This window comes from Schistocerca nitens, chromosome 5 (genome assembly GCF_023898315.1).
Source record: "Schistocerca nitens isolate TAMUIC-IGC-003100 chromosome 5, iqSchNite1.1, whole genome shotgun sequence".
Classification (NCBI taxonomy): Eukaryota; Metazoa; Arthropoda; class Insecta; order Orthoptera; family Acrididae; genus Schistocerca; species Schistocerca nitens.
In genome coordinates, this window is record NC_064618.1 from 815673645 (window position 1) to 815697589 (window position 23945).

General features: G+C 44.4%; 1 protein-coding gene across 2 annotated transcripts in view; it reads right to left on the reverse strand.

The window, feature by feature from the left end:
* Positions 1 to 23945, reverse strand: part of LOC126259294 (atrial natriuretic peptide receptor 1-like) — a 1315450-nt gene that overhangs the window by 259462 nt on the left and 1032043 nt on the right. The window lies entirely within an intron of this gene.

A 23945-nucleotide genomic window follows, 5' to 3' on the forward strand; every position in this document is an offset into this window, starting at 1 on the left:
CAATAAATAATGCAACACTTTTTTTCTCAAAGCAGGTGGGTTTTATTCAGGATTCCAATACACCATATCATTCCCCACTCTTTTGGCTACAGAACCTTATTTTCCAACATTGTCTCCGCCTTACGCCACCTTACTGGGAAGTCCTACAGGGCTATTACAAATGATTGAAGCGATTTCATAAATTCACTGTAGCTCCATTCATTGACATATGGTCACGACACACTACAGATACGTAGAAAAACTCATAAAGTTTTGCTCGGCTGAAGCCGCACTTCAGGTTTCTGCCGTCAGAGCGCTCGAGAGCGCAGTGAGACAAAATGGCGACAGGAGCCGAGAAAGCGTATGTCGTGCTTGAAATGCACTCACATCAGTCAGTCATTACAGTGCAACGACACTTCAGGACGAAGTTCAACAAAGATCCACCAACTGCTAACTCCATTCGGCGATGGTATGCGCAGTTTAAAGCTACTGGATGCCTCTGTAAGGGGAAATCAACGGGTCGGCCTGCAGTGAGCGAAGAAACGGTTGAACGCGTGCGGGCAAGATTCACGCGTAGCCCGCGGGAAATTGGCTCATGCCACAACTGGAGACCGACTGCGCCGACTTCATCTTTCAACAGGATGGTGCTCCACCGCACTTCCATCATGATGTTCGGCATTTCTTAAACAGGAGATTGGAAAACCGATGGATCGGTCGTGGTGGAGATCATGATCAGTAATTCATGTCATGGCCTCCACGCTCTCCCGACTTAACCCCATGCGATTTCTTTCTGTGGGGTTATGTGAAAGATTCAGTGTTTAAACCTCCTCTATCTAGAAACGTGCCAGAACTGCGAGCTCGCATCAACGATGCTTTCGAACTCATTAATGGGGACATGCTGCGCCGAGTGTGGGAGGAACTTGATTATCGGCTTGATGTCTGCCGAATCACTAAAGGGGCACATATCGAACATTTGTGAATGCCTAAAAAAACTTTATGAGTTTTTGTATGTTTGTGCAAAGCATTTTGAAAATATCTCAAATAATAAAGTTATTGTAGAGCTGTGAAATCGCTTCAATCATTTGTAATAACCCTGTATATGCCCACATGGTACTACACCACGGGTCGACATCGGAGCCAATCTCTTGCTGCATCAGTAACCTCCTCATCATCCTCGTACTGCTCCTTCATTGGACCAACCTTGTTGCTCTTTATATTCCTCTTCTAGGTATCGTTGAACCCAGAAATCACACACCTTTGAGTACTCCCAACTGGTGGAAGAGTGTGTCAAGACTACCAAAAGAGGCGTCCAGTTGTGCAGCGACGTGTTTGAATGTGAGGCATCGATGCGTTTTCATGAGAGTTGGAAATTGGAAATTTGTGGTAAGGACCATAGGGCCAAACTGCTGAGGTCAGCCAGCCGGAGTGGCCGATCGGTTCTAGGCGCCACCTGTCCTGTTTTACGAGTCTGCCCAGCCTACGACGTTCGGCATCTGTAATGACGGGTGGCCCCTAACCCCACGACATCTGGACATAGTTTCACCTTGGTTTCGTCTCGTGTTGAAGACATTCACCACAGTACTCCTCGAACACCCGATAAATGGTGCAGTTTCCGAAATGGTCACAATCTGCTCTCGGTCAGACTCAGACAGATTGAGTGCCTTCCCACTGTAGTCATGGACAGCACGCTCATTGATACCACGTGCACCGCGCGTGTGTCTGACAAGCAGTCATTCCTCGCCAGATAAGGTAGCTGTCGCCTGGACGGGTTTGTATCGATAGTAGGTCGGTGGTCATAACATTCTTGTTGATCAGTGTACTCTTCATTAATGTAAGAGTGTACCATTTCAGATAGCGCGTGTACAAACACAGTTAGCCGATACACACTTAATTCCTCTTACAACACACAATGGACAACTGCGCGTTTAAGGGGCTCCGGAAAGGCTCAAAATCATGAAAAGTTCAATTTTTACTTTTTTGCGTTTTCTGAATCTGCAGACTATTAACTTTTAATAGATATATAATTCATTCAATTCCGAAGACTACAACTAGTTTTAAATTTTTTTGAAATGTGTTCTACATGGGCGTGACCTACTGTGCCGCTGTTAAACGGTCAAATGGTGTTATTATTAACGTCCGTGTTCATCAGGTACATTTTAGTGATGTGAGATAAAGTATGTGATGTGGCTAACCTGTGATGGTTCAACATACACTGCTGGCCACCGTAAATGCAACACCAAGAAAGATAAGAGGTAGCACAACAAGATTTATTTTGTAGATAACATGTTGACCGAGTATCAAATGATTACGTTTACAGACGTCTGTGACATGTGGTTCCTGCCAGAATCAGTAGCCAGAGTAGCCGCCATTGTTGGAGATCACCGCTGCCACACGTCTCGGCATTGAGTCAAAGAGACGTTGGATCTGTTCCTGGGGTACAGCAGCCCAAGCAGCTTCCACACGTTGCCAAAGATCATCTGGTGTGGCAGCTGGGGATGTAATCTGGGTCACTCGTTGAGCAACCATGGACCACATGTTTTCTATCGGCGAAAGATCCGGAGAGCGAGCCGGCCAGGAAGCAATTCAATCTGGTTATTGACGAAGAACCTTTGGACAATACGTGCCACGTGTGGTCGCGCATTATCCTGTTGAAATATGGCTGTGGCCGAGCCCTGAAGGTAAGGAAGGACAACTGGCTCCAGCACCTCGGATATGTAGCGCCGGCTATTTAAAGTACTGGCAATGCGTACTAGAGGCGTGCGAGAGTAATATCCAATACCGCCCCATACCATAATACCCGGTGCAAGACCAGTGTGGCGGTGCATAATGCAGCTGTCCAGCATCCTCTCTCCACGGTGTCTCCACACTCGAATCCGACCATCGTGGTGCTGCAGACAGAAGCGTGCCTCGTCAGTAAAGACAACGTCATTCCATTCTGCTGTCCACATCCGTCTGTCATCACACCATTGGCGACGGAGACGTCTGTGGTTCTGCGTCAATGGTAGACGAAGCAATGGACGTCTTGCGAACAGACCACTCTGCTGTAAACGGCGTCGAATGGTACGCGCAGACACCGGATGATGCGTTACAGACGCAATGTGCTGTGCTATGGTTCGGGATGTCACTGAGCGATCCGTCACTGCCATGCGCACAATTTGCCTATCAGCACGTGCAGTGGTGCGATCGACCACGTCGGTCCGTCGTACCCTCTTGCATCCAACGGTCACATATCCGCATTACAGTTGTTTGGTTTCGTCCAACACGACTAGCGATTTCTCTGTATGATAATCCACAATCTCGGTAAGCCACTATCCTTCCTCTGTCGAACACGGATACTTGATCAAAAGTTGTTCGCTGTTGTTTACGAGGCATAACTGATCGTCTTGTGAAACATCCACAAGGTAAACACACGTGCCGAACGTACACTCGTCGAAATCGCCAAGCCTTAAATGGCGCTATGAGGTGGCGCCACAGGCGCGCGTGATGTGCGTCTGCGCTGAAATTCTAATCAGTTGCATATCTCATCGCTGCAAACCCATGGTGTAAATTTCACTTGATTCGGATGCTTCCTTCAGGGTGTTGCATTTACGGTGGCCAGCAGTGTATATCGCTGGTGTGATTGTCGATTGTTTCATGTTTATTTACTCTGTCGTTATCTCGAAAATATTCGTAATTAATTCTGCTTCTTGAGCCTCTGTTTTGTTGAAGTATAATAATGAGTAAAAGTAAAGTTATTAGAAATCCTCTGAAGGCTTTTAAGCAAAGGAGAAATGTTGGAAAGCTAAAGGTATGTGTTATTACTGTAAACAATAAAGACGATGAAAATCCCCAACATAGCTTGTGTCCCAAAGAAGAAGACAGTTGGTGTAAATATAACAAAGGATTGCTAACTGGTGAAGTGTACACTCATAAGCATAGTCTGCCTCATGCAATAATGGAGGTGATAAAACCTATTTTCAGAGACTTAGCAGCACCTGAACTGTTGAAAAAGTGTATTCACGGAAAAACTCAAAACCCCAATGAAAGTGTAAATAGTGTTATATGGTCGAGAATCCCCAAGACTGTATTTGTTGGAATAGAAACACTTCACTTTGGTGTGTATGATGCTGTTGCGACTTTCAATGATGGCAACATTGTAAGGTGAAAGGTATTTAGAAATATGGGAATGAAGATAGGTTCTAACATGGTACGAGCGATGCTTGCTTTAGACAAGGAACGCCTTCGGGCTGCAGACAGGGCTGTAAAGAGTCTAGAAATACAAGCAAGAGTAAACAGGAGGAGGAACAAGAGGAAGCTGGAGGAGGAGTTTGCAGAGGATGAAGATAATCCATCCTATGGACCTGGAATGCACTAAAAAGTTAATCCAATCTTTGTCGCTCGATTCCCAAAACTTTTATTTTCTCATACTAATTACATGTTTTCTAAGGATCTTCCAAACAGTAAATGTTACACAGTACCTTCTGCATAATTTAACACAGCCTTTTTCCAAAAAACTGTATATTTTTGAATATATAAATGAAAAATTGCAAAAAATGTTGTGAATTTTCATTACAATTGAAAAAAATCATCTTTAATAACTGAACTAAAATTTTGTAAAATCCCTGTGTTAAGTTGTAGCCCATATTCCAATAAATAATCTGTATAAAGTTCAACTTCCTACCTCAAATACTTTGTGAGGAAAGATGTAATTTATAAGCATTATTTTAACACTGCAAGTATAGGGCGTTCCGGAGCCCCTTAACGGGGTAATTTAATGATGGAAAGGCATCCTGAGCAAAGATGCTTAAATCCAATGAAATACGTTGGACTAAAACAAAACGTCAAAGAGGTTTGGCAGGTAAGGCACATAAGTGCGCCACACTTGCCCAAAAGCAAGTGTACATTGCATGTGTTCTATTTCGGAAACCATTCGGAAAAGGGCGAACGTCCATATGAATATTTTTGCTTCAGGTGAGCGTTCTGTCGTATTCCTGAATACTGAACATTTCTCCTTGGTCAACCTGCGTGTGTATTATTGTAATACTTGTAGAAACAGTACTGCTCATTTGTTCAGTTTGTTACCTGAGAGATTCTGAAGATGGTTGTAACCGAAAAGCGTTGAAGTGTTTGTTTTTGTAAAGGTAAAAACATCGAGCAAAATGGACAATGACATTGCCACATAAAAACAGCACGAGCTATAATCAGCTGAGTGTCCTGATTAACCTGTACTCCAGACGTATGTCGCGAAGGAAAGCAAGAATATCCAGTTTTTAGGTTCAAGTGTCACCATACGTTTACCTACGTAACTAACGGACATTTTTACCGCGGTCGTAAGTAATATCTGACTTGGTTTTTTATGCTCTCAAATCTATTACAGCACTTTTAATTTGCGAATATTTGAGTTTAACGTCTCATTCTCAACAGGTAATCAGAGATGAAGTACTAGAATAGTTTGAGAAGGACGTGGGAAGAAATGCAGCTTTGTTCTGTTTAATTTCACTATCGTGACATTCTCTTGCATTGACATAGAAAGCACGGGAAACCCTGATCAGGATGTTTGAATACTTATTTGAACTCTGCGTCCCCGTAATATGAACGGAACGCCTTAACCGCTGTATCATCTCGTTAGGTTGTGTAGCAGCATTCTATGATTTCCCCTTGGTAATTAGAGCCACTAACAATGCTAGATTTCCCGAGACAGGACATCACCTTATTTACACATCTGATAAAACCTACAAAGACCGAATCCCCTAGGAACTTAACAAACTCCAACGTGATGCAAAAGAAGAAGCCACTGGCGTTGCCAGTGCATCTACTGTATTTACTTGCTTGCTTCGTCTCATGTACTCCTCCAGTGTTTTACTCAAAGTTAACCGCCTTTCGCTGACTTCACTGGCACTCATTTTAATCATCTCTCGGAATGGTCGCTTGATAAAATCAGATTACAACATTTATTGTCTTTCAGCTTTTTGTTTGTTACACAACATTACTTTACAGTCAACAGTCGCATGTCGTAGGGCGTCGTCAGTTTTATTTAGAGCTAAATCTTCATTTACATCTATAATCTGAAAGCCATCTTACAGCGCATGACGGATGACACTTCTGATGCCACTATCTTCCCTGTTACAATCACGAAAACTATCTAGGAAGAGCGGCTGTCAATAAACCTCCTTATCACCACTAAATTTCTCTGATTTTCTTGTTGTGGTCATTTCGCGAGACGTTTGTAATATTTCCTTCAAAGGAAAGAGACGAGTGAGCGAGTTTCACTACAAATTTTAATAGGATAACGTATACCACCACTTTAAAGAAAATCCAGTATTCTGACCTCGATATGAATACCATCAAAGGAAGAGTCATTCTTTCATGAAAACTTCAGCTTCATGTACATTGTAGTTCTAAAAATAGGCAGAAATCTATATTGTATAAGATGACCAAAGCAAAATACCATCATTCCTACAAGAAAAAAAAATTGATTTGTGCATGTGCACTATAGCAAAGTAGCAAAGTGCTGACACACTAACGCAAGTTAAGTCATTACAATGACTATAAATCAAGAGACAATTTCGAAGCACGGAGAAGACAATAACACACAGGGAGCGACAAAAACAATCATCCGATTTCACATTTGTATGCCTTCTACACGCTAGAAACTTAGTGACAGTTTTAACTTTACCATAGTTTGATCCACGTTTTAATTAGCTTGCGTTCTTGTCTGTCTGTCACTTTGGTACCAATTTTGCGATTGATTTTAAATAAACTTCCCAATAAGCATGAGGACTGAAATGTTAAACATAACTCAGATCTGGATGGCAATGCAATACTAACTCGCTTTCTTGTCTGGTGTGTCGAAGAGAGTAAGTTGTGTACTATTGCCGTTTGCTCCTTTTCTTGTTCCAGTCGTGAATGGTTCACGGGAAGAACGATTGCTGGTCAACAACCGTGTGAGCTAAAATATATCTAATTTTTACCTTCATGCTCTTTTCGTAAGGTGTACGCAGGAAGAAACAATATGTTGATTGACTCAGGTGAAAATACGACTGACATAATCTTATTAAAATGTTTTAAAACTATTCAGAAATTTCACACAAATACACACACACACACACACACACACACACACACACACACATAATTATGTAAATAAAATGAATTTTTAATATAACACGTTTTTAAATCGGAACAAAATGTAAAAAGTTGTTTCTCCTCATCCTAAACATATTACTAATCTCAGACAAATAGTCTTCTTTACTTGTAACTGTGAGGCTTTAATAGCTATGAAAATACCTGGTACATTGGGAACAAAAACGTGGTGTGCATGCACTGCTTAATTGAAACGTGAATAGTCCTCTTCCTTCTTTACTAACTGCTGCAAGAATAATTGAGCTCCTTACTATTATCTTTTGCATGCATCGCATTTTTTCCGTTTTAAATCTTACAAGCTATCGATAGCTATTAAATATTCAGAATCAGAGCATACATTTAAATATTTTTTATTTTACAAGGTATGCCTTTTATATGCAAATACATACAACCGCGAAGTACCCTTTACAGTTATGTTTCGTGTCAGTTTTCCGCAAATGGCTTAAAACAGAAGTCTCATAACAAAACACACCAGACAGACTCATTAGGAATGTTTAACACTCGGTTGACATGAAGAGTAGACTACAGGGAACGTAGTACAAAACACTGTTGAACAGGTGTTAATCTGTTGAAACGGAGAAGCCCAAACGTCTTTCGTTGCTGTTTTATCTCAGTTTCAACTCAATGCACTCTCGATAGTGAAAAAATGAGCGAGCTTTTCTCAACTTTACATGAAACGGCAACTTATATCGTGTACGGAGGTAAAATTTTCTGTTTCGAAGTGTAAGTTCAAATTTTCCTCGGGTTTATTTTTTCATTAGTATGGAAGACAGTGATGTGAAGTTCGGTGAACGTTCTAGAAAGGTCCACTATTTCGTCGTACGCTGGTCGCCGTCCCGGCGCCAAACTCAATACTGCTTGGTGTATTACACTGGAACCTCATTTATGCTGGCTAGGTGGAACCGTAATTCCTTCGGATTATTGCAAATGCCAATAATCCGGAAATAAAAATAAAGATAAATTGCAGTGGAATGTCATTTATGCGGACTAGGTGGGAACGTAATTCCTCTAACGTATAGAAAATTCCAATAATCCCGATACTAAAATAAAAAAAAACACACAGGTCAAATGCCGTTCGTACAATCATTATATTTATTTATTATTTTACGTAAATACACGAATTACACGTTAAGTTCATGAAAATGTACAACAGAGACTGGAAAAAGAACACAGTGAGTGTTATGCACTGAAATAATCACGAAATTTTTTGTGGTCCATTATTTATTACGTCCTTTACGTGTAGTATGATCTCTCGGGCGTTTCACCATGGGTCTCGCTGGAGTCGTTTCCGCCTGACGTTCCGAATAAACTGTTGTACTGTCCAGCTGAATTTTCGACTCTGTGTGTGTCATACTATCTTCATATTTAGCCGAAAAATTGCCAGCTAATCCATCACCAGTATCTCACCGCCTTCAGACGAACAGCCGGTAATAATTTCATCAAATATCATCATTTTTAAACAATAGATTTCAATTTCTTTCCGGCTGCTCTTCCAATCTGTCACCGTTGATGCTCCAACACCAAATTCAGCAACAATATTTTTTAATAGTTCCTCTTTACTCATCCTACGGCGCCCATCAGAGTTTTTGTTGATGGACACTACCACCTTCTTCCTCTTTGGGGTCATTTTACTCTCGCGTTAACAGTGGCAGTACAGGGTGTCTCTCCAAAGAAGTGTCGGGCACATTTTCTTTGCTGTTTCGGCACATATATCCAATTTCCGTTTTGCTATGTGTAGCTGGTATCAGTCCAGACTAATACTACTTATCACACGCTCCGTGACAGGCCCAATGTCGACGGAAAGCGTCGGTTCGGTTCCAGTTAAAAGTAAAATTGTTTTTAAAGCGAAATTTTATGTGCCCCTTCACTAGACCCGTCCCAAATTAGTCTAGTGCGATATCCGTTTTGTTGTTGTTGTGGTCTTCAGTCCTGAGACTGGATTCATGCAGCCTTCCATGCTGCTCTATCCTGTGCAAGCTTCTTCATCTCCCAGTACCTACTACAACATACATCCTTCTGAATCTGCTTAGTGTATTCATCTCTTGGTCTCCCTCTACGATTTCTGCCCCGCACGCTGCCCTACAATACTAAATTGGTGATCTCTTGAGGCCTCAGAATGTGTCCTACCAACCGATCCCTTCTTCTAGTCGCGTTGCGCCACAAACTCCTCTTCTCCGCAATCCTATTCAATACCTCCTCATCAGTTATGTGATCTACCCATCTAATCTTCAGCATTCTTCTGTAGCACCACATTTCGAAAGCTTCTATTCTCTTCTTGTCCAAGCTATTTATCGTCCATGTTTCAATTCCATACATGGCTACACTCCATACAAATACTTTCAGAAACGACTTCCTGACACTTAAATCTATACTCGATGTTAACAAATTTCTCTTCTTCAGAAACGCTTTCCTTCCCATTGCCAGTATACATTTTAAATCCTCTCTACTTCGACCATCATCAGTTATTGTGTTCCCCAAATAGCAAAACTCCTTTACTACTTTAAGTGTCTAATTTCCTAATCTAATTCCCTCAGCACCACCCGGCTTAATTCGACTACATTCCATTACCCTCGTTTTGCTTTTGTTGATGTTCATCTTATATCCTCCATTCAAGACACTATCCATTCCGTTCAACTGCTCTTCCAAGTCCTTTGTTGTCTCTGACAGAATTACAATGTCATCGGCGAACCTCGAAGATTTTATTTCTTCTCCATGGATTTTAATACCTACTCTGATTTTTTCTTTTGTTTCCTTCACTGCTTGCTCAATATACAGATTGAATAACATCGGGGAGAGGCTACAACCCTGTCTCACTCCCTTCCCGACCACTGCTTCCCTCTCATGCCCCTCGTCTCTTATAACTGCCATCTGGTTTCTGTACAAATTGTAAATAGCCTTTCGCTCCCTGTATTTTATCCCTGCCACCTTCAGAATTTGAAAGAGAGTATTCCAGTCAACATTGTCAAAAGCTTTCTCTAAATCTATAAATGCTAGAAACGTAGTTTTGCCTTTCCTTAATTTAGCTTCTACGATAAGTCGTAAGGTCAGTATTGCTTCACGTGTTCCAATATTTGTACGGAATCCAAACTGATCTTCCCCGAGGTCCGCTTCTACTAGTTTTTCCATTCGTCTGTAAAGAATTCGCGTTAGTATTTTGCAGCTGTGACTTATTATTAAACTGATGGTTCGGTAATTTTCACATCTGTCAACACCTGCTTTCTTTGGGATTGGAATTATTATATTCTTCTTGAAGTCTGAGGGTAATTCGCCTGTCTCATACATTTTGCTCACCAGATGGTAGAGTTTTGTCAGGACTGGCTCTCCCAAGGCCGTCAGTAGTTCTAATCGAATGTTGTCTACTCCCGGGGCCTTGTTTCGACTCAGATCTTTCAGTGCTTTGTCAATCTCTTCACGCAGTATCATATCTCCCATTTCATCTATCATCTACATCCTCTTCCATTTCCATAAATTGTCCTCAAGTACATCGCCCTTGTATAGGCCCTCTATATGCTCCTTCCACCTTTCTGCTTTTCTTTCTTTGCTTAGAATTGGGTTTCCATCTGAGCTCTTGATATTCATACAAGTGGTTCTCTTTTCTCCAAAGGTCTCTTTAATTTTTCTGTAGGCAGTGTCTATCTTACCCTTAGTGAGATAAGCCTCTACATCCTTACATTTGTCCTCTAGCCATCCCTATCCGTTTTATCCATGCGATTTAACAGAGACAGTAAAACACAAAGAATAACCTAGAACTCCAGCAGCAAATGCACCGCCATGGCCCGTGCTGACCTGCAAGCGCCGTGCGGAAACGCTGCTCACTCGCTGCTTGAGTACTTACTGTCCCTGGTAATACTTATCGATAAAACAAATATCGCACTAGACTATTCTGGGACTCTTCTATCGAAAGGACACGTAAAATCCTGTTTTAAAAATCACTTTCTTTTCAACAGCAAACAAACCGACGTTTCGCGTCGACGCCGAGCATCGCGTGAAAGATGTCGTGAGGAGTAGTTGTTTGGACCGACTAGAGCTACACACTGCAAACACGAAATTGCCAACATATGCCGGAACATCAGAGAAAATGCGCCTGAGGCCCAGCAGGAGGACCAGCCGGTTGAATGGTGTACAAGTCGCTGTTAACTGACGGCGTGCCACAACAGTGTATTGCAGTTGGTTGAAGTTAATGACTGTCGCCGTTCACTGTTGCCAGTTTATACCTTCACAGTATGAAATAAGATGGTGTGCTGCAAAGTAATACCTCCGAATTTGTTATGTGGAAACTCTTGTAGCTTTTTAAATACAATAATTTAATTAACATTGAACATCTTTAGTCTTCATGCCTACTTATTTACTTGTCAACAATCAGGCTGGCGTCGCATACATTTCTCACAGTGGGGGACCAGTTTGTTGATACTGTCACTGTTGAGTGACATTGTTGACGGTGCCACAACCTCAGCTTTGCTTGCACCACTTCATCACTATCGAAGTGGAGGTCTCAAACTGTTTTTTTTAAGTTTTTGAAACAGAAAAGAGTCGGATGGGGCCAAGAAGGACTGTATGGTGGATGAGCGATCGTTGGCAGTGAACCCAAGCAAGGACGTAACCGAAGTGGACGTCAAGAGGATCCGGACTCCATCACTTAAATAAAATCAGACGCCCTGGCTGCGGTGTAGTCAAATTGACAGTTATTTTGATTTTCAGTCATATGACGAAAAAGAGGTACGAACTTTTGATAATCAACAAGGCTATCGATAGATTTAAATTATAGATATATCGATAGCACTGTCACCTGTCACCCTTCCTTACTTTAGCCAAGACCAGCTACTGCACGTCGTTGGCCTTACGTGAGCTCGCTTGTTGTTTTGTTAGACAGCTGCAGCTGAATTAAATGTAATTGCCGCCGTTTGCTGCCTTTGTTCTGTGTGCTGTTGCGATAGTGTCTAATTAGAGGTAAGTTTGTAACAAGAAAGAAGAGGAAAACCAGTTTTACTTTGTCCTCTAGAATTATGGTAAGTTGAAAATATGTACGTGCTACTATAATACCATAGTTACTTATCAGTAATAGTTGAATCTTAGTCGTTGTTTGCAGTTTGGTAGGACTTTCGGGTTGCAATATTTCAATATATCAGAAGGCAGCGGAGCGGTAAACATAACCACAAATAACGTTAAATTAAAGTAAGTGCATGAAAATACAGTGGGATTCGTCTCTGTTGCCGAAAAATCGTGTTGATCAACAAAAATACCGCCCAAGCGGCGAATTGTTGCATTTCTCTAAACAATTTTCTCAAAATTCTATCATTAGTAGCCCAAATGCAAAATATCGCCCAATCTGGAGATCTGGAGACGTGGGCGGTACTCAGTTACGAAAACCGGTTCCGATACCGAAGGAGGGAGAGTGGTTTGTGGAGGACGGAAGGGATATGTGACGTCAGGACAGTCTATAGTTCGATCGTTTGTAAAATGCTTTTTTGAGCGGATTGCTTGAAGAAGATCTCCGCCCCAACCCCCGCACCTTTCGTCCGTAATGTACACTCCTGGAAATGGAAAAAAGAACACATTGACACCGGTGTGTCAGACCCACCATACTTGCTCCGGACACTGCGAGAGGGCTGTACAAGCAATGATCACACGCACGGCACAGCGGACACACCAGGAACCGCGGTGTTGGCCGTCGAACGGCGCTAGCTGCGCAGCATTTGTGCACCGCCGCCGTCAGTGTCAGCCAGTTTGCCGTGGCATACGGAGCTCCATCGCAGTCTTTAACACTGGTAGCATGCCGCGACATCGTGGACGTGAACCGTATGTGCGGTTGACGGACTTTGAGCGAGGGCGTATAGTGGGCATGCGGGAGGCCGGGTAGACGTACCACCGAATTGCTCAACACGTGGGGCGTGAGGTCTCCACAGTACATCGATGTTGTCGCCAGTGGTCGGCGGAAGGTGCACGTGCCCGTCGACCTGCGACCGGACCGCAGCGACGCACGGATGCACGCCAAGATCGTAGGATCCTACGCAGTGCCGTAGGGGACCGCACCGCCACTTCCCAGCAAATTAGGGACACTGTTGCTCCTGGGGTATCGGCGAGGACCATTCGCAACCGTCTCCATGAAGCTGGGCTACGGTCCCACACACCGTTAGGCCGTCTTCCGCTCACGCCCCAACATCGTGCAGCCCGCCTCCAGTGGTGTCGCGACAGGCGTGAATGGAGGGACGAATGGAGACGTGTCGTCTTCAGCGATGAGATTCGCTTCTGCCTTGGTGCCAATGATGGTCGTATGCGTGTTTGGCGCCGTGCAGGTGAGCGCCACAATCAGGACTGCATACGACCGAGGCACACAGGGCCAACACCCGGCATCATGGTGTGGGGAGCGATCTCCTACACTGGCCGTACACCACTGGTGATCGTCGAGGGGACACTGAATAGTGCACGGTACATCCAAACCGTCATCGAACCCATCGTTCTACCATTCCTAGACCGGCAAGGGAACGTGCTGTTCCAACAGGACAATGCACGTCCGCATGTATCCCGTGCCACCCAACGTGGTCTAGAAGGTGTAAGTCAACTACCCTGGCCAGCAAGATCTCCGGATCTGTCCCCCATTGAGCATGTTTGGGACTGGATGAAGCGTCGTCTCACGCGGTCTGCACGTCCAGCACGAACGCTGGTCCAACTGAGGCGCCAGGTGGAAATGGCATGGCAAGCCGTTCCACAGGACTACATCCAGCATCTCTACGATCGTCTCCATGGGAGAATAGCAGCCTGCATTGCTGCGAAAGGTGGATATACACTGTACTAGTGCCGACATTGTGCATGCTCTGTTGCCTGTGTCTATGTGCCTGTGGTTCTGTCAGTGTGATCATGTGATGTATCTGACCCCAGGAATGTGTCAATAAAGTTTCCCCTTCCTGGGACAATGAATTCACGGTGTTCTTATTTCAATTTCCAGGAGTGTATTTACGCTCTTGTAACACTACAACAACTCACGCGTTTTGAGATGGTTCAAATGGCTCTGAGCACTATGGGACTCAGCTTCTGAGCTCGTCAGTCCCCTAGAACTTAGAACTACTTAAACCTAACTAACCTAAGGACATCACACACATCCATGCCCGAGGCACGATTCGAACCTACGACCGTAGCGGTCTCGCGGTTTCACACTGCAGCGCCTAGAACCGCACGGCCACTTCGGCCGGCCGTTTTCAGATGTTCTATGATTATCTTCAAACTGTAATGCTTTTACGTTGTAGAAACAATTACGTAAAAAATAATTTTTTCGTTACTTCTGTAAGAGTACTTATCTTGATTTGGGAAATATTTATTTCCCTGACAAATAGTATTTAATTTTAATGTTGGTTTGGGAAAGATTTTGCAAATATGCATCGTTCAGAGATATTTACATTGGAAGATAGCTAGGGACGGTCATTTTGTACTATTTATCTGTACTTAAGGATGGCTCACTTGTGGGTCGGCGATATATCGTGTCTTCAAGTTTTACTGCAAGGAAGATGTTCTACCGTGAAATGTCTTATTCGTAATATTCTTGGAACAGTTAGTCCATCTGCTATAGCTCTAACGTATTTGTAAATAAACGTCATTAAAGCGATAACGTATGTTGTACAGCACAGAGGAGTTCGTTAGCATCAAAGACTGTATTATCATACTGTTATGGATAAACGAAAACTCATTTGTGACGTCGCATACGTTAAAAGTGTACTTGAAATCAATGCGTGAATCAATGTTAAGATCCCAAAACTGTAGGTCATAGTATTAGTGTATTTTCTTTTCTTTTATAAATAAATTTGGTTGCTACGGTTTCAAGATGACTGAACTGAGGAACTTGGGATGCTCTGATGTGCTGAAAGAATTCTGACTTGGTTTCAGATAAGTTGGAAATTTAAATGAAAGAGTGTAGTAGAAGAAAGATAACAATGGTCCGGAGGTTTGAACCCTTTAACGTTGTAAGTGACTCAACACAGCATTAAGATGCTTATGCTCTTCGACAGTGAACCTTATATTAGACAAAGAGGCAATACATTATAGTAGAGTTTTAATTCATGTTTGTCAATAAAGCGAAGTTATTATATAGCCAGGTAATGACACACACACACACACACACACACATATATATATATATATATATATATATATATATATATATATATATAAGTTTTTATTGCTTAACTTTATAGAGCAAGGTATGAAGGTCTCCCGAAATTTTATACATAAAAAATAAATCCTGTATTTGGAATAAATAAAGACATAAGCCTTTTCATAATCCTCTTCATCAAGTTGGACACGCCTTTGACAAAATCCTGGCTACGCCCTTGACCCAAGGCGCCTAATTCTTGCAGATGTCGCAGCTCTTGTGTATGATGTGGCATTGTCGTGCTGGAAGAGAGGGTGCTCCATGTGTGGACGGTCTCTCACGCAGAACATGTTTACGTTACACACCTCTATGTTGTCGTCCGCCCCCCGTAGCTAAGTGGTCAGCGCGGCAGAATGTCAATCCTAAGGGCCGCCGGCACGGTAGCTCAGCGTGTTCGGTTAGACGGTTAGCCACCCTCCGTAACAAAAAACTGAGTGAACAGATCAACGGAGAACCTAACTGGGTGTCATCGGACGTCCGCTTCTAACAAATTCAACGAGCAAAATAGAACAAAATGAGATTATAGAAATAGGGCCCGGGTTATATTCCCGGTTGGGTCAGAGATTTTATCCTCTCAGGGATTGGCTGTTGTGTTGTCCTGATCATCATCATCATTTCATCCCCATCGACGCGCAAGTCACCGAAGTGGCGTCAGATCGAAAGACTTGCACCCGGCGAACGGTCTAGCCCTAGTCACACGACATTTACATTATTTTGCCTCTGTGTTTCACTACAGTTCGGGGCTCGCTAGCGGCAGAGGGTGGCAACTTGCGCCAGAGAATTACTGAGTAATATGCATCACACGTAATACCTCAATCGATATTGAGAACATAATAAAACATTCGGTGGCTTACTTTTCAGCACGCGTTCCTAGTACAGAGTTACTGTACTAAAAACAAACAGTAAGACAAATAAGTACAATCGGGACGAACTGGAAGTATTGATTAACCGGAATCGGATAAACGAGGCTCCTCTTTGGCCAGAAGTTACAGCTCGCACTGGTATCTGTGGTTGTTTGGTTGATTTGAGAGAGAGGGCCGAACAGCGAGGTAATCGGTGCCATCGGATTAAGGAAGGATGCGGAAGGAAATTGGCCGTGCCCTTTCAAAGGAACCATCCCAGAATTTGCCTGAAGTGATTTAAGGAAATCACGGAAAACCTAAATCAGGATGGCCGGACGCGGGTTTGAACAGTCTTCCTCGCGAGTGTGAGTCCAGTGTGCTAAAGACTGCACCACCTCACTCGGTCAAGTACCTGTGATGTATATTTTTGGAAATTTGGTTTTGCTTTAACAGTTTGTTAGATAAGAATCGGCACCGTCACTGGAAGTCACCGCTGCGTATTCATCCGGAACAGTGGTTTCTGGAGACACAAACACAGACGCGAAACTGTCGTTTGAATTCAGGTGAGTGCGAAGAGGAAAGACATGGCGTCGAACCGTCCTGTGGGGACTACGTCACCTCTCCTACGACTCGGCCTTCCTATCCGTAGCCCCGATTTCTATCGGCCTTGTGCGTGCAGAGACACGCACTAGCCATGCTAATGCGTGTTGGCCAATCAAAGGGGCCTGCCGGACGAAGACCTTTGTCGGACAGTGGGCGCCGACGCGGAGAAACGCCGATACAGCCGGTGGCCATCGATCTCCGCGTTCTGAGCCACACGCACGGCACGGAAAGAGGCAGGAAGGGAAAACGGTCCGTCTGGCGTCGTGACGTGGAAGCGTGTCTCCACCTCTCAGCGTGGCCGGGGCCGCACGGCTGCCCACGTCGCACGTAGCTGACTCTGCTGTAAACACAGGCGCAACAGGCTGGTTGACGTGTGCCGAAAAACAAGTGGTCCTGCGTTTCGAAGGAAATTTGGAAATTTGTGGTAAGGACTATTGGACCAAACTACGGAGGTTCAAATGGCTCTGAGCACTGTGGGACTTAACATCGGGGGTCATCAGTCCCCTAGAACTTAGAACTATTTAAACCTAACTAACCTAAGGACATCACACACACACACATCCCCGAGGCAGGATTCGAACCTGCGACCGCAGCGGTCACGCGGTTCCAGACTGAAGCGCCTAGAACCGCTCGGCCACACCGGCCGGAAAACTGCGGAGGTCATCGATCGCTAGGCTTGCGCACTACTTAATCTAACTTAAACTAACTTACGCTAAGGACAACACACACGCCCATGCCCGAGGTAGGACTCGAACCTCCGATGGGGGGAGCCACGCGGACCGTGACAAGACGCCTCAGACCTCACGGCTACCCCAACTGGCCGTTTCGAAGGAACGAGATGCATCTGGAACAAGACTTGTCAACAGTCAAGTTTCTTTTCTTCCTATTGTTGTAATTGTTGTTCTCTTCAGCCTGAAGAGTGGTCTCATGCAGCTCCTCCGAATAACTGCTGTAAATAAATCCATTTAAACTTGCTTGGTGTATTCGTCTCTTGATCTTCCCCTACAATTTTTACCCCCCACGCTTCACTCTGATACTACTTTACCTGTCAGAATATGTCCTATCAACCGGTCCCTTCTTTTCGTCAAGTTATGTCCCATTTTTTTTCGCTCTCGTGTTCTGTTCAGTACTTCCTCATTAGTTGCACGATCTATCCACCCAATATTCAGCATTCTTGTGTGGCGCCACATTTCAAAAAATTCTGTTCTCTTGCTGTCTAAATTCATTATTGTCCATATGTAGCCGGCCGCTGTGACGGAGCGGTTCTAGTCGCTTCAGTCCGGAACCGCGCTGCTACTATGGTCGCAGGTTCGAATCCTGCCTCGGGCATGGATGTGCGTGATGTCCTTAGGTTAGTTAGGTTCAAGTAGTTCTAAGTCTAGGGGACTGACGACCTGAGATGTTAAGTCCCATAGTGCTTAGAGCCATTTCTCCATATTTCTCTTCTGTACCGGTCTACACTTCAAACTAAATGTTCCCGAGTTCGATTCCCGGCGGGGTCAGGGATTTTCTGTGCCTCGTTATGCCTGGGTGTTGTGTGATGTCCTTAGGTTATTTAGGTTTAAGTAGTTCTAAGTTCTAGGGGACTGATGACCATTGATATTAAGCCCATACTGCTCAGAGCCATTTAAACCATTTTTTTCAAACTAAAACCTACAGAAAAGACATCATAACACTTAAACCTATACTCGATGTTCACAGATTTGTCTATTTCAGAAACGCTTTTCTTGTCACAATCAGTTGATATTTTGTATCTGCCTCGGCCATCATCAGTTATGTTACTTCTCAAATAGCAAAACGAATGTACCACTCATGGTATCTCATTGCCAAATCTAATTCCACCGGAATTACCTTTTTAAATTCGACTACATTCCATCATACTTGTTTCGCTTTTGCTAATGTTCACCTTATGTCCTCCTCTCAAGATAATGCCCATTCCTTTCAACTTCTCTTCAGAGTCATTTGCTGGGTCTGACAGAATTACAATGTCATAGGGAAACCTCAAAGCTTTCATTTCTTCTCCGTCTACTATAATTACTTCCTCAGACAGTTCTTTCGTTTTATTTAATGCTTGCTCAATGTATAATTTGAATAACGTCGTGGATACTCTACAGCTCTGTCTCACTCCATTCTCAACCACTGCTTCCTTCTCATGCCCTGCGACTCTTATACTGCTGTCTTGTTACTGTGCAAGTTGTATACAATACTCCGCTCCCTGTAGTTTATCCCAGATGCCTTCAGAATTCCAAAAACTTTATTGCACTCAACATTGTCAAAAGCTTTCCCTAAATCTACAAATTCTATGAGTGTAGCTTTGTAGCTTTTCTTTTTAAGATAAGTCGTAGAGTAGCATTGTCTCGCGTGCTGCTATATTTCTCCGGCAACCGAACTGCCCCTTCCACACTTCGACTTCTACCAGTTTTTCCGTTTTTCTGTAAAGAATTGGTATTAGAATGTTTTAACCACGACTTATTACACTAATAGTTCGGTAATATTCACAAGTGCCAGCACGTGCATCTTTGGAACTGAAACTATTACATTCATCTTGAAGACTGAAGGTATTTCCCCTATCTTATATACTTTGCGCATCCGGTGGCACAGCTTTATCATAGTTGGCTCTCCCAAGGATATCAGTAGTTCTGAAGGAATGTCGTGTACTCCAGGTGCCCTATTTCGACTTATATCTTTCACTGCTCTGTCAGTTTCTTCTTGCAGTATCACATCTCCCATCTCATCATCATCTACTTCCTGTGCCCTTTGTATAATACTGCCTTCAAGTTATTTCCCTCGCATATGCCTTTCACCTCTCAACTTTCCTTTCTTTTCCTAATACTGGTTTTTAATCTGAGCTCTTGATAACTATACAGCTGCTGCTCTTCCTATACTGTTTTCCTCCCTACACCATCCAATTCATTCATGTGTACACAAACGTTACAATTCAGGCCTGCAGTGTTCCAAGGTACATCTTTGCATTATTAATTGCTCGCACAAACACCAAATTATGTTTAATGAGGTGTTCCATTCAAGATGTCAATACACCTATGAGGTTATCAAAATGGCTGGTTCAAATGGCTCTGAGCACTATGGGACTCAACTGCTGAGGTCATTAGTCCCCTAGAACTTAGAACTAGTTAAACCTAACTAACCGAAGGACATCACAAACATCCATGCCCGAGGCAGGATTCGAACCTGCGACCGTAGCGGTCTTGCGGTTCCAGACTGCAGCGCCTTTAACCGCACGGCCACTTCGGCCGGCTGAGGTTATCCATAGACTTGTCTATTCTTTGCAGTCCCAGTTTACATGTTATTCTAACAAATTTAAGTTTTTTCTTAATATTCATCGACTTGATTACTTACGTCAAGATAGGCTCAGTGTCGTTTATATTGGATATTATTTTAGTTATTAGACTGTATCGATGATCTATTTCAGATCTGTACGGTCACTCAGTACCGTCTCATCAGTGAGGTCCTCTATACTGGTCATGTTTACTACGCACTACACGCAGTGCTGTGTTCGATCACGGATATTCCATGATTATTGATAATGATGATCACTACGGAATTGCCAAAGTAATCGGTCAGTCGCGCTAATTTCATAGTTCATCACAAAGTGTATAGGTGCGCAAGGTGTACGTCAGCTGTTGTGGAACCGCAGACTGTTGTTAGGCTTCGGCACTGAAGGAAAAACTGTCTTAGAGTCGGGGGACAAAACGCAATATGGTTTCATGATATGAATCAAGGGGGCGAATTTTCAGAGCTGACAGTCGGATTCACATTTAGCACAGATTACATGACCCTGAATTTTGTGGTTCATATAGTTTTTATGTTGGACACGATTAATAACGGACCACACAGACGAAGATCCGTGCACGATTATCCACTACCTCTGACGTCGTCCAAGCCCATTGGTTCTCCTACAGAAGTTAGTTAACGATTGTCGACACTAACAGTTGCTTGGAAATCCTCTTCATTCCCACTCGCGAGGCTACAGAACATATGAGCAGGACAATAATGAGCGAACTCTGATGATACTCAGAACAATATCAAAAGTTTTGGCATCGCGTTTTCCGAATAGAGCCCAAAGTGTCGGAGAGAGCTGTGACTCTTCGTGAGCATGAAATGAGGAACAAATCCTGAAAGATTACTCGAGCTAGGCTTTAGAACAGATTCGGAGGAGCATATTGCCATATGCGGCCATCATATACTAATCTAACCCAGTGCTGGAAAGAGATTTTCACTCTGCAGCGGAGTGTGCGCTGATATGAAACTTCCTGGCAGATTAAAACTGTGTGCCCGACCGAGACTCGAACTCGGGACCTTTGCCATTCGCTGGCAAGTGCTCTACCAACTGAGCTACCGAAGCACGACTCACGACCGGTCCTCACAGCTTTACTTCTGCCAGTACCTCGTCTCCTACCTTCCAAACTTTACAGAAGCTCTCCTGCGAACCATGCAGAACTAGCACTCCTGAAAGAAAGGATACTGCGGAGACCTGGCTTAGCCACAGCCTGGGGGATGTTTCCAGAATGAGATTTTCACTCTGCAGCGGAGTGTGCGCTGATATGGAACTTCCTGGCAGATTAAAACTGTGTGCCCGACCGAGACTCGAACTCGGGACCTTTGCCTTTCGCGCGCAAGTGCTCTACCAACTTTTTTTTTTTTTTTTTTGTTTGTTTTTCTGCTTTTGTTTTTATTTTCTTTTATTTTATACAAATGGATAAAAGGAAGGCCGTTCTTCTTCGGCTACATAAACAGAATAATAGGAAGTCGTCCCGTTACGACAAAGGATGCTCCATACTATAGCCCGCTGCGAATTTTTCGATGACTGTCTTCTCGTTGCTGTGTTGTTTCCGTTGTTTGTTCAATCTCATAAAAAAAAAGGAACTGGGAAGAGGTGCTATGGTTATCTTCTCATGTCATCGATAATCCAGCTGCGAGGCGGATTATGGAATGCGCTCCAAAGAAAATTAGAAAAATATTGCCGATATTTAGGGTTCTTGACGATCGCACAATGTCGTTCGTTGAGATAATACCAAAAATCGGGTACTGTCTTGTCGCCATCACCGAAGAGGTAGTGAACAGCGTGGCCGCTGATCCACGTCACAGAGTTCGTTTTTGCTCTTGGGAAATAAATCTGATCGGGGAAAAGAAGTGATCGGGTAGTTATCCTGTCGGGAGTCGTGCGTGTGAGAAAAGCCAATATCTGACGCACCAAATACCAAACGTCCTTTGCCGACCCGCATTCGAAACGATGTTCATCCGTGTCAATCACTTGGCATGTGGCACACAAGGGTGAATCAGCTAGGTGGATGTGATGTAGGCGGGACTGGCACAACTGTTTCCCATTAACAGTTACGTACCATGCAGATTGCACGTCAGTATCAAGGGTGATGGCATTCACTGCCTGCCACACAGCGCGCCACTTTGTGTTGGGGTGTTTGCTTTCAATCACATTCGGCGTCCTGTTCATTTGCATGGCAGCATATACCGCCCTCGTCATCATCAAGCGTGTGGGTAGTAGTGCGGTGCGGATGTAGCTTAATTCAAGGAAGAACTGGCTAATGTAGAAGAAAGGTGCTGGGATGTCCGATATCATCACAGGGGGTGCGAGTGAGATTGGTCGTAAGACTTCCAGTAAGAGACTTGTGAGGCACGTCGGACTTCGTCGCCACAGTTGCAGGTGACAGCTGACGAACAGGGCCTTCGCTCTGTTCTGAACATGACAAAGGCCTAAACCCCCTCTGCTCCTCGGGAGGGTTAGGGACTCGTAACGAATCTTAAATAACATGCCCGTATTAACAAAGGATCCCAAAACCGCCAACATGCGGTGAGCCAGGGTAGGTGGTACGGGGAGTATCTGTGCAAAATGGGGGATACGTGACGCCAAATAGACGTTAGCATATCGTGTCCGTTGCAGGAGGTCTAGATGTCGCAGACGGTGGTCACTTATTCCTGCTCTCATCTGATTCAATAAACGCCTGTAGTTAAGGGCTGTTGAACGCTTCATGTCAGATGTGAAATCAATGCCAAGACAGCGGATTGTGTCACTGATTCTTAGCGGTGCGACACTCTCGTCGGGTAGGCCTCTACCTATAGACAGGGCGTGTGATTTGTGGAGATTGAGATGGCTCCCCGATGCCGCGCCGTAGGTCGCCACCCACGCCAGTGCTGCACGAACTTCGTCATTATTGCGAAGAAGGAGTACCAGATCATCCGCATAGGCAGTGCAGCAAAAAGTGTGTCCACCAAGGGACATCCCAGTCAGGCGTTGTCGGAGGCCGCAGAGGAGTGGTTCCAAGACGAGGGCGTACAATATCGCCGAAAGAGGGCAGCCTTGTCGCACCGATCGCTGGATCTGTATCGGCGGCGTAAGACGGCCATTATATAACACCTTGGACGTCACGCCGCGTAGGAGATGCATCAGTACATTAACTATGACGTCCGGATACCCCATGTGTCGCAGTACCTCCATCAAAAATGTGTGGTCGACTCTGTCAAAGGCCTGGCTAAAGTCGAGTGAGGCCAAAACTCCTGGCAGTTGGCGAGCTTTGGCTAGCGCGATCATATCTCTATATCGGCACAATGCAGAGCGAATATTATGGTCACCACCTAACGATGCCTGGTCCTGCGACACAACACATCGTACTGATCGCTTTAGGCGTGCCGCCAGAAGCCGGGTGAAAATCTTCAAGTCACTGTTGAGTAAGGTCAAGGGCCGATAGTCACTGATCCTGGATCCGCTTCGTGGTTTGTGTATAGGCACAATCAGTCCTTCTAGGAAGGCCCCAGGTATCTGCGTCGTGGGAGACATAAGATCGCGGCAAATATCAGTCCATGCTGGTGCCAGCAATTGTTGATACGTCCGGTAAAATTCCAGAGGAAGGCCATCAGGTCCCGGGGACTTATGAGCAGCCCCAGCCTGTATTGCTTCAATGATTTCCTCTTCCGTTACATCTGCAGTCAAATCCGTCGCCGCTGTCGGAGAGATCGAGCCATAAGTGAGTTGAGAGACTTCGGCGATCACCTCTGGGGGATGTCGATGTTCCGAGTACAGCCTAGTGTAGTGAGCATGAAGGGCGTTTCCTATGTCGCGCTGGGTATCAAGGCGTCGTCCGTCTTCCGTCGTGATAACGTGGATCAGTGTCCTGCGTCGGCGCCGTCGTTCTGCAATGACGTGGTACATAGACGGTTCCTCCTGGGCCACTCTGTCTTGAGTGCGCGCTCTGACGATCGCACCCTCAAGGTGGCAACGTGTTAAT